Here is a 16148-nt window from a genome sequence, read left to right on the forward strand (position 1 = left end):
TCTTACACTTCATCACTCCGCAAAGAGTCAGCCCCCAAGTTTTCCACTTCGTCACGCCCAGACTACCAGTCCTCACTCCCCTTCTATGCCCTCTCGGTCTGCCCCTATTGGACACTTTTGGCACGTGTCTCTTCTCAATTATAATGCTATATTTGATCACGTTCGCTTTACAGTTTCACTCCACAGGTGGGACGGCACTCTCCATCTTGGCTGTATCTTGCCGCTTTAAAAACATTGCCCACCGATGCTGAACGTCTTGTTTGCGAACAGCCGTGCTTAGTTGGAGGTGCGGTGGGGGATGGGGAGAACAACAAACTAAACACAACAACAACAACAAGAAGCAGTTCTAAAGAAATTAGTTCGTCATTCGAGACGATTTTAAAAGTGCAGCATTGCTTACCAAGTGGCTTCCTTAACGTCGTTGTCGTGATGTGCGTATGTCTTCCCATGTGGTCAGAAATCGCAAATGGGGGCTAAGACTTCGTCAGAGGAAGAAAAGCCCAAAGAATCATCGCCGAGGAAGGCCGAGTACAAGGGCAAGACGGTCGATGCTATTCTGGCCGGGATGTCCACAAGTGTCACGACTGCCATAGAGATCACCAACCTATCGACCTACACACTTGAAAATCCGACGTGAGTACCGGCATTGTGCGTATGTATGTTGAACTTCTTTCACACCGTACGTAGCCAACCATGCTAATCTGTGGATTTCTATGGGTGTCTCTGTAAGTCTCTGTGGGTGTCTGTGGGTCTCTGGGTGTCTGTGGGTGTCTGTGGGTCTATGTGCATGTATGTTGAACTTCTTTCGCACCGTACGTAACCAACCGTTGTAATATGAGGTGCGGGGGAAGGACAAACTAAACACGAAAATCGTTCACGTGGATCTGGACAATGCGCGTGCTGTCTGTGTCTTTGTCTCAAACACAAGTCAAAGGTCCCCCGTGTAACCTTAACGGACTGTTGGGGCAAGTGATGTTAGCGAGCACCTTTGAAGGCTTGACTGGGATGTCACAATTGTCTGATGGCTTGACTGGGATGTCACAAGTGTCTATTGGCTTGACTGGGATGTCACAGGTGATGACCTGACCGCATTGAGGAAGTTGGTCTACAAGGGAAATCCCAACACAGTTTCACCTTTCAAATGCCATTGATGAAAATTGTTCAGTTTTAGTTCATTTATTTTAGTCATTTGTTTACCTTTCCTATACTTTGCACTCCTATCGTGTTTGTGTTTTCTTTGTTGTAACGTCCTGACCCCGTGCCCCCAACTGCACATCTGTGAGGAAAAAAAGCGTTTCATAGCTCATCGGATTTCTCCAGAATGAACAAAGATTCTGATTCTGAATCACACATAATACGACCGGCCTCTTTCTCCCTCCAGCTTCGCGTTAAACTTAGGCGTGGTGGAATACGCCCCGCACGCAGAAATCAAACCCGGGGAAAAGCGCGGCTGCGGATTCCATAAGTACTGGTTCGGCATCCAGGGCTGCCTCGGAGTGCTGCGCTATGCCATCCGGGACACCGAAATGTGCCTGGACATCTTCTTCAGTTGCCCGTACGCAGGTTTCATTTACGACAGAACGGTCGGCATTCAGCTGGAGAACATGGGCAACGTCTACGTCGGAGCGTCGCGTCGGCTCCTGAAGGAGATCGACAACTGCCAAAGTTTGATCAAAAATTTCAACAAAAAGAAGGCAACGGATGCCGTTGCCAAAGTGAGAAACGAAGCGATGAATCTCGAGGTGACGGCCACCATGCTCGATGAGTGGAAGTCTATCATCCACGTGCAGCTCACGGCCGTTGATGTTTAGTCGCGCTGACGCGTCGACGAGTGTGGCGAGATGTTAACTGCCTCGCCTGGTATACAGGAGGTCGTGGGTTCGATCCTGACCCTGACGCCTGCTGTATATTTGGAGTTTGCGTCTCTCTCCTCGTGGTCACGTGGATTTTACTCCGGGTCCTCCGCTTTTTCCCCTCCACATTTATAATCAAGATCACACATTTAGAGTAATTTGGCTGCTATGCATTTACACGTCATAAGCCACTTGGTGGGCTATCATTTGTGATAGCCACTTCGCTTCTTAAAAATAGTTACATAGCAGCTCAGTGGGGCCTTACATGTGTAATAACAGCCATAGAGGGTTCACGTGAGGATTGGCTTGCCGGTCCTGCTGGTAGCCAATAAGGGTTGAGATAGGGACCATGACCCAGGCGTGATCACGACAGGTCATCAGGAGTGATTAGCCTAGCCATTCGGGGCCCCAGCTAATGGGGAGCTGGATGAGGGGCGTGGTCCCGGGATTGACAGGGAACCATCGAGAATGGTCGAAGCTGTCCATGAACGATTGGCTGGGGGGACCACGTGATGAAGGTATTAAAGGAGAGGGAGCGAGAACGATCGAGAGCAGACTGAAACTGACAAGAGCAGGGTCACGCGCGGACGGGGGCTCTGGGTGCCACGTGCGCGGTGGGGACTTCGTGCGTAGTCTGTCCTCTCTCCGTTGTCTGCCAGCAACGGAGAGTGAGTGAGCAAAGTGTATTGTGGAGTGGAAATAAAAGGACTGATTCCGAAGCCGTCTCAAGAAGGATTATTACACATGGTGTAAAAAACAGTTTATAGCTTTATAGAGTGGGAAACCAGTGGGCATTGCATGGAGATGCTGAGAGAGGGCGGACAACTAAAGCCTGTTGTATATACAGTAAAACCTTGGATTGCGAGCATAATTCGTTCCGGAAACGTGCTCGTAATCCAAAGCACTCACATATCAAAGCGAATTTCCCCATAAGAAATCATGGAAACTCAGATGATTCGTTCCACAACCCAAAAATACTGTATTGATATAACATTATTAATACAAAATACCTTTTTTATTTTATTATTTAAATTTAATATCAAGTAATCAAATGTATTAATTACAGAGGAGAGGAGGGGGAGGGTTATTGTGTAGGACAACTTTCACTTGCAGTTCAGTTACTAAAGAACAGTCACTACACTTGGACACAAAATAAAAAAATGCTTTACGCACACACGTGTGCGTAATCCCGCAGCGAGAGAGAGAGAGAAGAACCATTGGCTCAGTTGTGATCACGTGACGCTCGGCAGACAAAGCATATACGTACTACTCGTATTGCAAGACCTCGCTCGTTTATCAAATTAATATTCTAAGGTATTTTCGGTAAAGTCACGTAGGTAAAAAACATTTTAATTAATAAAAGTTGAGCTGTGACGGTTCCACCTGAAGACGGAAGCTTGTGTTGCCTCCGAAACGTCGTGATTTTATTTTATTTTACTTTTATTAATTTTATTTTTTTACCTACGTGACTTTACCGAAAAAACCTAAGAATATGAATCCTTGCAGTCACGAAAGCTTCAAATCTAGAATTAATATCAAATTAATATTTTTTTTTTAATTCGTCTTGCAAAACACTTGCAAACCAAGTTACTCGCAATCCAAGGTTTTACTGTATGACTTTTCCAATAACATTAAGAGTGATATTGCCTTTTTTATGTAATAGATGTTCTTATATATATGGATTCAGCGAGTGACGCATACCTGCGAACTCCTCCCCCGAGACTTTTGCCATTGGGCACATGTTTCTTGAGCATGGTTTCCGTATGAATATTGTAATTTTTAAGCACTTTTCTCATCGTCGCGTATGGTCGAGCTACTCAGACGAGTTAGCCTATTGTTGTATTGCCCAGTTTTAACAACATAACCAGAGGGTTAATTGTACGGAAGTGCAACTTCTCGACCTGGGATGTAGGGAGACGTCTGGAATGTTAAGCGGTGCATGTAGGTGGGTGTTAGACTTTCGCTTTTCACCCTATTGCCGCCTGTGGGGTGGAACGGTAGCAGAGCGTTAACACGATGAGACCTCCTTTACCAGTGGCAAAATATAGTAATAGGTTTTTACCCTTTCAACTGGTACAAAACTGACACCTTTATACAAGGGATCATGTTTGCAATAACCACAACACAAGCAGTCAAAATGCAAACAAAAATACACAACTCTGATAATGATATGCACTGTCCTTGAAGTTGATTGGTCCACACCCGAGACAGCTTTTCTTAGAGCCTAGTCTCCATTGGTGTTGGACCAGACTAGGCGACAAGTGCTGCATCTGCACCCATTCCATTCTCGCGGTCCTACGGCCTCCGACGGGTAGCTCGTATCTGCATGCAGCATCTCTCACTTCAGAGGCCACTCGACCTCTCCCGATGCAACACCTCCAGGGCTTGGCCTCCTTATCGCGGCTCAGTGGCCACTCGCTTTATAAAGAGAAAGAAGAACATCGAGGATTTCCCATCGCAGTGTCCCCCGAGTCGCACGTGGTGCCTGAGATTCCCGACCTGACGCCTCTGGACAGGCAATAAGGGAAGGAACAAATTTAAAGAGAAAATTTGTTTTGTAGGTTATAAACTTACAAAAAAATACTTATTACTTTAATTCATAATTAATAAGTCGTGCGTCAATTACATTAAGCCCATTCACATCTTGTCTCCCGAAATCCTTTGTCCCCCACCCCCCACCCGCCACTGCGTCTTTGTCCACATCGTGTCGCTTGCAATTGTCTGTCGAGCTGCCAAGATGATTCAAGCAACAAGATTGCACAAAATACTTCTCAAGCGACAAGATGTAGCAGCAGCGGTGGCCGTACAATATCATTTTCAGTTGAACACCTCGCAAGACTTTCCCGACCAATATCATCCAGAATAGATGTGGGGGGGGGGGTTGGAGGGTAGTTAAATCGCGTAAACACGCGGGGGACACGATCGTGAGAGAGAGAGAGGGGGGGCACATAGAGGCAAGACACCTTGCGTCATATCCACAACTTGTCCCTTAGAAAGTCTTCTCCGCTGTTGCCCCCGGGCAGCCCGCGCCGCCATTTTGTGCGTGCGCAGAAAACCACAGCGATGTGCATGCGCTGGGCCGCCATTTTGTGCGGGCGCAGAAAACCACAGCGATGTGCATGCGCTGGGCCGCCATTTTGTGCGCGCGCAGAAAACCACAGCGATGTGGATGCGCTGGGCCGCCATTTTGTGCGCGCGCAGAAAACCACAGTGATGTGCATGCGCTGGGCCGCCATTTTGTGCGAGCGCAGAAAACCACAGCGATGTGCATGCGCTGGGCCGCCATTTTGTGTGCGCGCAGAAAACCACAGCGATGTGGATGCGCTGGGCTGCCATTTTGTGCGCGCGCAGAAAACCACAGCGATGTGCATGCGCTGGGCCGCCATTTTGTGCGTGCGCAGAAAACCACAGCGATGTGGATGCGCAGGGCCGCCATTTTGTGTGCGCGCAGAAAACCACAGCGATGTGGATGCGCTGGGCCGCCATTTTGTGCGCGCGCAGAAAACCACAGCGATGTGCATGCGCTGGGCCGCCATTTTGTGTACGCGCAGAAAACCACAGCGATGTGCATGCGCTAAGGCCGCCATTTTGTGTGCGCGCAGAAAACCACAGCGATGTTCATGCGCTAGGGCCGCCATTTTGTGCGCGCACAGAAAACCACAGCGATGTTCATGCGCTAGGGCCGCCATTTTGTGCGCGCGCAGAAAACCACAGCGATGTGCATGCGCTGGGCTGCCATTTTGTGCGAGCACAGAAAACCACAGCGATGTGCATGCGCTGGGCCGCCATTTTGTGCACGCGCAGAAAACCACAGCGATGTGCATGCGCTGGGCCGCCATTTTGTGCGTGCGCAGAAAACCACAGCGATGTGCATGCGCTGGGCCGCCATTTTGTGCGCGCGCAGAAAACCACAGCGATGTGCATGCGCTGGGCCGCCATTTTGTGGGCGCGCAGAAAACCACAGCGATGTGGATGCGCTGGGCCGCCATTTTGTACGTGCACGGGTGGCCTCGGGAGATGTAGGGGTTGCACGTGTGAACCATTTACAGGTAGGAACAATGTTCCACACTGCCCACCAGGGATTTATTGTCTGTCTGTCTGACTGTCTGTCTGTCTTGCATAAATAAATATATAATACACACAGCTCTTTGATTGGTGGAGACCTACTGCCGGGTACGGAGAGGGGAGGTGCCTAAGGGAGGAGGGTCAGGGGAGGGGCCTAAGGGAGGCTGGGTAATGGGAGGAGCCTAAGCAAGGGGGAGGGGCCGATAATTAAGGGGGCTGGCTACCTGGCTGGCTGCCTGGCTACCTCAAGTCAAGTTATCTTTTATACAGGTAGGAACAACAGGTTCCACACTGCCCACCAGGGATTATTTGTTTTATACAGGTAGGAACAACAGGTTCCACACTCCCCACCAGGGATTGTTTGTCTGTCTGTCGTGCACGAATGCGCTGTCCAACCAAGTTCCTACCTGCCCACTCCGAAGGAACGTGTTCTGGGCAAGAACAGGCGGTTTTTTTTCGTGCCACGTCGATTTTACATAATTTGTGACGAAAAATGTAGATACTGAGGCAACCCTGAAGTGCGACTTTTTTTGCCCAGTACATGGGTCACCCTGGAAGCATGAGTTCCTTGACCCGGGATGTTGTACAACATACAACGTTGTACCTTTGGGTGCAGCATACTGGCTCGACCTTGAAGCGTGACTTCCTTGAGCCATCTTCTTGGTTCACTGACTTTACCGAAAGAACCAAGAAGATGAATCCCTGCAGTCACGAAAGCTTTAAATAAAAATTCCTTGAGGCAGTACATGGGTCGACCCTGAAGTACAATTTCTCGACCTGGGACGTAGGGAGACGTCTGGAATGTTAAGCGGTGCATGTAGGTGGGTGTTAGACTTTCGCTTTTTACCCTATTGCCGCCTGTGGGGTGGAACGGTAGCAGAGCGTTAACACGATGAGACCTCCTTTACCAGTGGCAAAATATAGTAATAGGTTTTTACCCTTTCAACTGGTACAAAACTGACACCTTTATACAAGGGATCATGTTTGCAATAACCACAACACAAGCAGTCAAAATGCAAACAAAAATACACAACTCTGATAATGATATGCACTGTCCTTGAAGTTGATTGGTCCACACCCGAGACAGCTTTTCTTAGAGCCTAGTCTCCATTGGTGTTGGACCAGACTAGGCGACAAGTGCTGCATCTGCATCCAGCCATTCTCGAAGTCCTACGGCCTCCGACGGGTAGCTCGTATCTGCATGCAGCATCTCTCACTTCAGAGGCCACTCGACCTCTCCCGATGCAACACCTCCAGGGCTTGGCCTCCTTATCGCGGCTCAGTGGCCACTCGCTTTATAAAGAGAAAGGAGAACATCGAGGATGACCCATCGCAGTGTCCCCCGAGTCGCACGTGGTGCCTGAGATTTCCGACCTGACGCCTCTGGACAGGCAATAAGGGAAGATTCCAAGAACACAGGATGAGATGTTACTATACTTTGTGCAAGCACTTCCAAGAGTTCATGAATGGTGAGCCTGGTGAAATTTGGGGAGCGCATCGTCAGTAGTGAACCTTTGGTTCCTAGGGTGTTTCGGCCTTTCACACTATACACCCTCCCCAAAGGCGGCCAGCGACAGGGTGATCAATCCTACGCTTGCGTCCCATTCCCAATTAGTCATAGGAGTTGCCTTGTTGTTGATAGCCAACATCCCATGGGACTATGCATGGCAGGGGCGTCCTCCTCCCTGAGTCAAGCATTGTTGAACAAATTTAAAGGGAAAATTTGTTTTACAGCTTATACATTTACAAAAAAATACTTATTACTTTAATTCATAAGTCGTGCGTCATTTACATTAAGTCCATTCACATTTTGTCTCCCAAAATCCTTTGTCCCACCCCCCACTCGCCACTGTGTCTTTGTTCACATCGTGTCTCTTGCAATTGTCTGTCGAGCTGCCAAGATGATTCAAGCGACAAGATTGCACAAAATATTTTCAAACGACAAGATGCAGCAGCAGCGGCGGCGGCGGCCGTACAATTTAATTTTCAGTTGAACACTTCGCAAGACTTTCCCGACCAATATCATCCAGAATAGATGTGGGGGGGGGGGGGGGGCTTGGGGGGGGTTAGATCGCGTAAACACGCGGGGGACACTATCGTGAGAGAGAGGGGGGCGCAAAGAGGTAATACACCTTGCGTCGTATCCACACTTGTCCCTTGGAATGTCTTCTCCGCAAGTCCACGCCTGCACTGATCCCTCCGTATAACTGGAGAACCCGTCCATAATGTAATTTTGTTGGGTTAGATCGCGTAAATATATCAATGTTGCATCGTTAAACTCGCCACCACCCGACACAGCCAACTAGTGAGAGAGTTTGTCTTGTAAACAGACCGTGGCCAATTAGTTACTAGTACAGCACTAAGAGGTTGTGTGTTGGAGAGCAAAGCCACAACATTTACAATCTGAGTACTGAGTACAATCACAATCAGTACTTTACTAGTACAGCACTAACCGGTTGTGTGTTGGAGAGTAAGGCCACACCATTGACAATCTGAGCACCGTGACGTTTGGCCAGTAATTACAACCAGCTTCATCAGGCGACAGCCAGATCTGTGTGGAGAAAACCTCGTGTTTCGTTCCTTAAATCGAGGGGTAGAGACGTGACGACGTCCCTTGTGAGCCCTTCTTGAGCAAAGTGGGGGGGGGGGGATTCATGAATGCATCTAAATTACCATGGGTATCCATTGGCGGTTTGGTTATTTATATGGTAATCAAGGAACATTATGTATGCAGATTATTGTCCTTGTATCTCCTGTAGATTGTGTGCATACTAAAATAGCTGTGCCAACGGTTAATCCCTATTGAAATATGGTGAGCTTATAGGCGCGCATTTAAGCGATGTATTATTTTATCTTGATTTGAAGCTTTTGTCACTGCAGGAATCCATACTCTTTGGTTCTTTCGGTAAAGTCACGTAGAAGGGAAGTAATAAAATAATAATCAATAAAATAATTCTCACGACGTTTCGGCCACAACGCAAGCAGCCGTCCTCAGGTGAAGAAGAGCGCCTTCCCCCCTCCAACCCAGCTTAAATACACGCTCCAAGCTTGGTGGTGTTTCATTCTTCACCTGAGGACGGCTGCTTGCGTTGTGGCCGAAACGTCGTGAGAATTATTTTATGTTTTATTATTGTATTACTTCCCTTCTACGTGACTTTACCGAAAGAACCAAGAAGATGAATCCCTGCAGTCACGAAAACTTCTAGCCCCGCCCCCTCCCCCCCCCCCCAGCCTCACGTCCTCTTCCCCTAGCGCTCACGCAGCCTCCTTCCCCGACCACCCCCCCTCTCTCTTTTTTTTACGATCAGAGGAAACAAGAAGATGCTCGGTGTAGTCGGCACTCCCCCTTGCCCCCCCCCTCTCTTACCGATATAACCTCTTGCCACGGCAGCTCTCTCGCCTACTTCACCATTTGTCTTGCTGTGGTTGTCTCACCTGATGAAGATCGCTTGTGTTGCGATCAAAACGTCGGGATTTGTTTTATTGTATTTATACCTACGTGACTTTACCGAAAGACCCAAAGAGTATGAATGTCTCATTTGATGATTCGCTTCCAAGCGGGACTAAGTCTGCAGCTATCCGAACGGTTAAAATTTATTTTGAATTTCTGCTGGATGATGAAGACCTGGGATAGTCATCTCACGAGTTGAGAGACACAAGATCTGTGGAGGGTGCTTCTACAAGGCAGCACAGCAAGTAGGATCCTCATCCTAACCTGTCGAAGGAGGGTACCACACAAACGAGACGCATTCTAAACTAAACTTTATTCAAATTGGAGCAGGTTGCTTCTCTCCGCATGCCTGCGCGAAGAGTGAGCCACCAGTTTTACTAAATTCTTGGCACGACACTTCGTCTACAATTAAGTCAGGGTCTAACACGCAGGAGCAGGCTGTCGCAATCAATGTTAGCCATAGCAGAGGTTTTATTTGTGATCGGGCCAAGAAAAAGCCCTATTATGGATGTGACAGAGGCCTTAGTCCAGCTGTGGATTGAGCATGGTTGATGATGATGTGGCTGATGATGATAGTGGTGACGACGATGGTGGTGATGATGATGATGAGTGGGTCAACAGCAAGCTGCCTAACAGCAACAGCGACAGTGGTATAGTGGTGAGCATAGCTGCCTTCCAAGCAGTTGACCCGGGTTCGATTCCCGGCTGTCGCAGGTCTGAGAATTTTAATTTTCATTTGTTCATTTTAACAGCTGAGATGGATTCAGGAGATCAGCTGTGAGTGGTAACATTTTCATCGCAAGATCGAGAGTGTGGCAACGGATTAGAGGAGGAAGCCTTCATCCAGCAGTGGATTGAGCCTGGCTCACGATGTTGATGGTAGTGATGATGATGAGTGGGTCAACAGTAAACTGCTCTTCAACAACAGCGACAGTGGTATAGTGGTGAGCATAGCTGCCTTCCAAGCAGTTGACCCGGGTTCGATTCCCGGCTGTCGCAGTAGTCATTTATTATTTTGATTTGTCCGAGTTGAACTCAGATGGAGGGGGAGGTCACAGTGGGAGTCGCATGAGCTGTTGCTGCGGGTCGCCTCGTGCAAGGCGGCACAGCAAGTAGGACTCCCCATCCTGCATCGTCATCAGCAGCCGCGATCAATTCACTGCTGGATAAAGGCCTGGTGAGGTCACTTCACGAGTTGAGTTTTTGTCGATTGTGCTCGTGGATCAATGGAGCGGCAGCATCACCACAATAATTTGTCTAATTTAAACAAATCATCGCTTTGTGTTGCACGCGGTCGGTTTTTGTTCACTCGCTCTGGATGAGGCACCTCTATTTAAATACAAAAAAACATATAAAACGTTAGCTTGCGACAGCCGGGAATCGAACCCGGGTCAACTGCTTGGAAGGCAGCTATGCTCACCACTATACCACTGTCGCTGTTGTTGAAGAGCAGCTTACTGTTGACCCACTCATCATCATCATCATCATCAGCCAGGCTCAATCCACTGCTGGATGAAGGCCTCCTCTTCCCAAAATCAGTTTCCACCATCTCGCTCCTGCGATGGAACAAAAAATCACCACTCGGAGATGATCTCTAAATCCCACATCGCATCGGACCCCCGGCAGAGGAGGATCGGCAGCAGACCGCCGTCACCCCACCCCCCGATGGAGCTGTTCCGAGCCCCGCGTGCTCGATGGATGATGAAGGCCTGGGATAGTCATCTCACGAGATGAGAGACACAAGATCTGTGGAGGGTGCTTCTTACAAGGCAGCACAGCAAGTAGGATCCTCATCCTAACCTGTCGAAGGAGGGTACCACACAAACGAGACGCATTCTAAACTAAACTTTATTCAAATTGGAGCAGGTTGCTTCTCTCCGCATGCCTGCGCGAAGAGTGAGCCACCAGTTTTACTAAATTCTTGGCACGACACTTCGTCTACAATAAATTCAGGGTCTAACACGCAGGAGCAGGCTGTCGCGATCAATGTTAGCCATAGCAGATGTTTTATTTGTGATCGGGCCAAGAAAAAGCCCTATTATGGATGTGACAGAGGCCTTAGTCCAGCTGTGGATTGAGCATGGTTGATGATGATGTGGCTGATAATGATTATAGTGGTGGTGATGATAACGATGATGATGGTGGTGGTGACGATGGTGGTGATGATGATGATGACGACGATGGTGGTGGTGATGATGATGACGAGTGAGTCAACAGCAAGCTGCCCAACAGCAACAGCGACAGTGGTATAGTGGTGAGCATAGCTGCCTTCCAAGCAGTTGACCCGGGTTCGATTCCCGGCTGTCGCAAGTCTTAGAATTTTTTTTTTCATTTTTTCATTTTAACAGCTGAGATGGATTCAGGAGATCAGCTGTGAGTGGTAACATTTTCATCGCAAGATCGAGAGTGTGGCAACGGATTAGAGGAGGAGGCCTTCATCCAGCAGTGGATTGAGGCTGGCTCACGATGTTGATGGTAGTGATGATGATGAGTGGGTCAACAGCAAGCTGATCAACAGCAGCAGCGACAGTGGTATAGTGGTGAGCATAGCTGCCTTCCAAGCAGTTGACCCGGGTTCGATTCCCGGCTGTCGCAGTGGTCATTGATTATTTTAATTTGTCCGAGTTGAACTCAGATGGAGAGAGAGGTCACAGTGGGAGTGCCTCGTGCAAGGCAGCACAGCAAGTAGGACTCCCCATCCTGCATCGTCATCAGCAGCCGAGATCAATCCACTGCTGGATGAAGGCCTGGTGAGGTCACTTCACGAGTTGAGTTTTTGTCGATTGTGCTCGTGGATCAATGGAGCGGCAGCATCACTACAGTAATTTGTCTAATTTAAACGAAACGTCGCTTTGTGTTGCACGCGGTCGGGTTTTTGTTCACTCGCTATGGATGAGGCACCTCTATTTAAATACAAAAAAATATATAAAACTTTAGCCTGCGACAGCCGGGAATCGAACCCGGGTCAACTGCTTGGAAGGCAGCTATGCTCACCACTATACCACTGTCGCTGTTGTTGAAGAGCAGTTTACTGTTGACCCACTCATCATCATCACTTCCATCAACATGGTGAGCCAGGCTCAATCCACTGCTGGATGAAGGCCTCCTCTTCCCAAAATCAGTTTCCACCATCTCGCTCCTGCGATGGAACAAAAAATCACCACTCGGAGATGATCTCTAAATCCCACATCGCATCGGACCCCCGGCAGAGGAGGATCGGCAGCAGACCGCCGTCACCCCACCCCCCGATGGAGCTGTTCCGAGCCCCGCGTGCTCGATGGATGATGAAGGCCTGGGATAGTCATCTCACGAGATGAGAGACACAAGATCTGTGGAGGGTGCTTCTTACAAGGCAGCACAGCAAGTAGGATCCTCATCCTAACCTGTCGAAGGAGGGTGCCACACAAACGAGACGCATTCTAAACTAAACTTTATTCATATTGGAGCAGGTTGCTTCTCTCCGCTTGCCTGCGCGAAGAGTGAGCCACCAGTTTTTCTAAATTCTTGGCACGACACTTCGTCTACAATTAAGTCAGGGTCTAACACGCAGGAGCAGGCTGTCGCAATCAATGTTAGCCATAGCAGAAGTTTTAGTTGTGATCGGGCCCAGAAAAAGCTATATTATGGATCTGACAGAGGCCTTAGTCCAGCTGTGGATTGAGCATTGTTGATGATGTGGCTGATGATGATTATAGTGGTGGTGATGATGATGATGGTGGTGATGACGATGGTGGTGATGATGATGATAACGATGGTGGTGGTGATGACGATGGTGGTGATGATGATGATAACGAGGGTGGTGGTGATGATGATGATGAGTGAGTCAACAGCAAGCTGCCCAATAGTAACAGCGACAGTGGTATAGTGGTGAGCATAGCTGCCTTCCAAGCAGTTGACCCGGGTTCGATTCCCGGCTGTCGCAAGTCTGAGATTTTTTTTCATTTATTCATTTTAACAGCTGAGATGGATTCAGGAGATCAGCTGTGAGTGGTAACATTTTCATCGCAAGATCGAGAGTGTGGCAACGGATTAGAGGAGGAAGCCTTCATCCAGCAGTGGATTGAGCCTGGCTCACCATGTTGATGGTAGTGATGATGATGAGTGGGTCAACAGCAAGCTGCTCAACAGCAACAGCGACAGTGGTATAGTGGTGAGCATAGCTGCCTTCCAAGCAGTTGACCCGGGTTCGATTCCCGGCTGTCGCAGTGGTCATTGATTATTTTGATTTGTCCGAGTTGAACTCAGATGGAGGGGGGGGTCACAGTGGGAGTGCCTCGTGCAAGGCGGCACAGCAAGTAGGACTCGACTCCCCATCCTGCATCGTCATCAGCAGCCGCGATCAATTCACTGCTGGATGAAGGCCTGGTGAGGTCACTTCACGAGTTGAGTTTTTGTCTATTGTGCTCGTGGATCAATGGAGCGGCAGCATCACCACAATAATTTGTCTAATTTAAACGAAACGTCGCTTTGTGTTGCACGCGGTCGGTTTTTGTTCACTCGCTATGGATGAGGTACCTCTTTAAATACAAAAAAATATATAAAACTTTAGCCTGCGACAGCCGGGAATCGAACCCGGGTCAACTGCTTGGAAGGCAGCTATGCTCACCACTATACCACTGTCGCTGTTGCTGTTGATCAATTCATCATCATCATCACGATCATCATCACCATCTCGATCATCACCACCATCACCATCTCGATCATCACCACCATTATCACCATCACGATCATCGTCACCACCATCATCACCACCATCATCACCATCACGATCATCACCACCGTCACCCACACCACCATCATCACCACCATCACGATCATCATCACGATCATCATCACCACCACCACCACCACCGTCATCATCATCATCACCACCATCATCATCACCACAACCATCACCACCATCATAACCACCACCATTAATATCATCACCACCATCACCACCACCACCATAACCAGATACAGGGTACACACTTTATTATTGATTGATTCATTTATTTTCCAGCTGAGATTGATTCAGGACGTCATCTCCGAGTGGTCATTTTGTTTTTATTCATCGCAGGATCGAGATGGGGGCAACGGGTTTGGGAAAGAGGAGCCCTTCAATCCAGCAGTGGATTGAGCCTGACTGGTTATGGTGGTGGTGGTGATGTTGATGATGATGTTGAAGGTGATGATGATGAGTGGGTCAACCGCAAGCTACACAACAGCAACAGCGACAGTGGTATAGTGGTGAGCATAGCTGCCTTCCAAGCAGTTGACCCGGGTTCGATTCCCGGCTGTCGCAGTGAGCATCGTATATTTTGATTTGTCCGAGTTGAACTCAGATGGAGAGAGAAGTCACAGTTGGGAGTGTCTCGTGCAAGGACGGCACAGCAAGTAGGACTCCCAATCCTGCATCGTCATCAGCAGCCGCGATCAATCCACTGCTGGATTAAGGATCATACAAACTCCATTCACTCTGTAGAACAGGGGGATGAGGTACCTCTTTAAATACAAAAAACTTTAGCTTGCGACAGCCGGGAATCGAACCCGGGTCAACTGCTTGGAAGGCAGCTATGCTCACCACTATACCACTGTCGCTGTTGTTAAAAAGCAGCTTACTGTTGACCCACTCATCATCATCAGCCAGGCTAAATCCACTGCTGGATGAAGGCCTCCTCTTCCCAAAATCCGTTTCCACCCTCTCGCGCCAGCGATGGAACAAAAAATCACCACTTGAAGATGACCTAAATCCCACATCGCATCGGACCCCCGGCACAGGAGGATCGGCAGCAGACCGCCGTCACCCCCCCCCCTCCCCCGATGGAGCTGTTCCGAGCCCCATGTGCTCGCCCCCCCCACCCCCACCCGCCGCAGTGCCACCACTCAGCCACACGGGGGCGCGCGCGAGACGCTGCCGGCGCGTGACGCGGGTGTTGTGACGCGCTAAGGCGCCGCTTGGCCACGCCCACACCGCACCAGCCACACTCGGCCGCACGGGATAACCACAGCGCGCTAAACCACCGTGCCACAGACTTCCACCTCTCGTGCCGGATTGTCCTTGACGGCAAAAGTTGCTGTGAATGCAACGTGGCCCACTCACTTTGAAGGGCCCAGCGCTAAACGCTTTCGAGCTCCGGTTCGGCTATTCTGCACTTGCTCTATTACTATAGTACTATACCGCCTTCAACTTTTATGAACGACTGGGTGTTTTAGGTTAGCGATTTGTCGTATTATCTGGCTGTATAGTAAATTTTTAAAATACAATTATTTTACTGTGCAAGTAAAAAAAATGTGTTTAATATTTACTTTAATTTTTAATTTAGGGCCCCTTTTTAACATTTGCTACAGGCCCCGCACTTAGCTTCATCCGGCACTGCTCCCCTCGCACTCCTGAGGCAAGCACCCCAACCACCGCACCACCGCACACACGATGTCCGCGCTCCCCCACACCGCACCAGTCGCAGGATCGCGACTCCACGACACGGAGGCCCACAGATACATCCCGCGTAACGTCCAGTGCCGGATGAAGCTTGGTGCGGGGCCTGTAGCATGTTGTTATAAAGGGGCCATGAATTTTAACAAAACGTAAATATTAAAACACAATTCTTTTTTACTTGCATAGTTAAGTAATTTAATTTTTTTCATTTTGCTTATTTAAGCCGAGCTCAACAAAAGCCATCTTTGGACGAAACGATAATCTAACGGCCGTGTGCACGACTGAGTGGGAGTCTGACAAAACACCAAACAGGAAGGGAAAAATATCATTTCACAAGTTAACCCGATTAGGAATCATAATA

General features: G+C 48.9%; 11 non-coding genes across 11 annotated transcripts; 7 read left to right on the forward strand and 4 right to left on the reverse strand.

Annotated features, from left to right (window-relative positions):
* The first annotated feature begins 10010 nt into the window (after positions 1-10010).
* Positions 10011-10082, forward strand: TRNAG-UCC (transfer RNA glycine (anticodon UCC)). Its single transcript has one exon. It is a non-coding gene; the product is annotated as a tRNA-Gly (tRNA).
* Positions 10083-10296: 214 nt separating this feature from the next.
* Positions 10297-10368, forward strand: TRNAG-UCC (transfer RNA glycine (anticodon UCC)). The gene has a single exon. It is a non-coding gene; the product is annotated as a tRNA-Gly (tRNA).
* A 366-nt stretch (positions 10369-10734) lies between these two features.
* TRNAG-UCC (transfer RNA glycine (anticodon UCC)) lies at positions 10735-10806 on the reverse strand. The gene has a single exon. It is a non-coding gene; the product is annotated as a tRNA-Gly (tRNA).
* Positions 10807-11606: 800 nt separating this feature from the next.
* On the forward strand, positions 11607-11678 carry TRNAG-UCC (transfer RNA glycine (anticodon UCC)). The gene has a single exon. It is a non-coding gene; the product is annotated as a tRNA-Gly (tRNA).
* A 214-nt stretch (positions 11679-11892) lies between these two features.
* On the forward strand, positions 11893-11964 carry TRNAG-UCC (transfer RNA glycine (anticodon UCC)). Its single transcript has one exon. It is a non-coding gene; the product is annotated as a tRNA-Gly (tRNA).
* A 344-nt stretch (positions 11965-12308) lies between these two features.
* Positions 12309-12380, reverse strand: TRNAG-UCC (transfer RNA glycine (anticodon UCC)). The gene has a single exon. It is a non-coding gene; the product is annotated as a tRNA-Gly (tRNA).
* An 839-nt stretch (positions 12381-13219) lies between these two features.
* On the forward strand, positions 13220-13291 carry TRNAG-UCC (transfer RNA glycine (anticodon UCC)). Its single transcript has one exon. It is a non-coding gene; the product is annotated as a tRNA-Gly (tRNA).
* A 211-nt stretch (positions 13292-13502) lies between these two features.
* Positions 13503-13574, forward strand: TRNAG-UCC (transfer RNA glycine (anticodon UCC)). The gene has a single exon. It is a non-coding gene; the product is annotated as a tRNA-Gly (tRNA).
* Positions 13575-13920: 346 nt separating this feature from the next.
* TRNAG-UCC (transfer RNA glycine (anticodon UCC)) lies at positions 13921-13992 on the reverse strand. The gene has a single exon. It is a non-coding gene; the product is annotated as a tRNA-Gly (tRNA).
* Positions 13993-14581: 589 nt separating this feature from the next.
* TRNAG-UCC (transfer RNA glycine (anticodon UCC)) lies at positions 14582-14653 on the forward strand. The gene has a single exon. It is a non-coding gene; the product is annotated as a tRNA-Gly (tRNA).
* Positions 14654-14877: 224 nt separating this feature from the next.
* On the reverse strand, positions 14878-14949 carry TRNAG-UCC (transfer RNA glycine (anticodon UCC)). The gene has a single exon. It is a non-coding gene; the product is annotated as a tRNA-Gly (tRNA).
* Between the last annotated feature and the right edge of the window lie 1199 nt (positions 14950-16148).

The sequence above is a fragment of the Lethenteron reissneri genome, chromosome 69, assembly GCF_015708825.2.
Source record: "Lethenteron reissneri isolate LAM-NWPU_2019-01 chromosome 69, ASM1570882v1, whole genome shotgun sequence".
Taxonomy (NCBI): Eukaryota; Metazoa; Chordata; class Hyperoartia; order Petromyzontiformes; family Petromyzontidae; genus Lethenteron; species Lethenteron reissneri.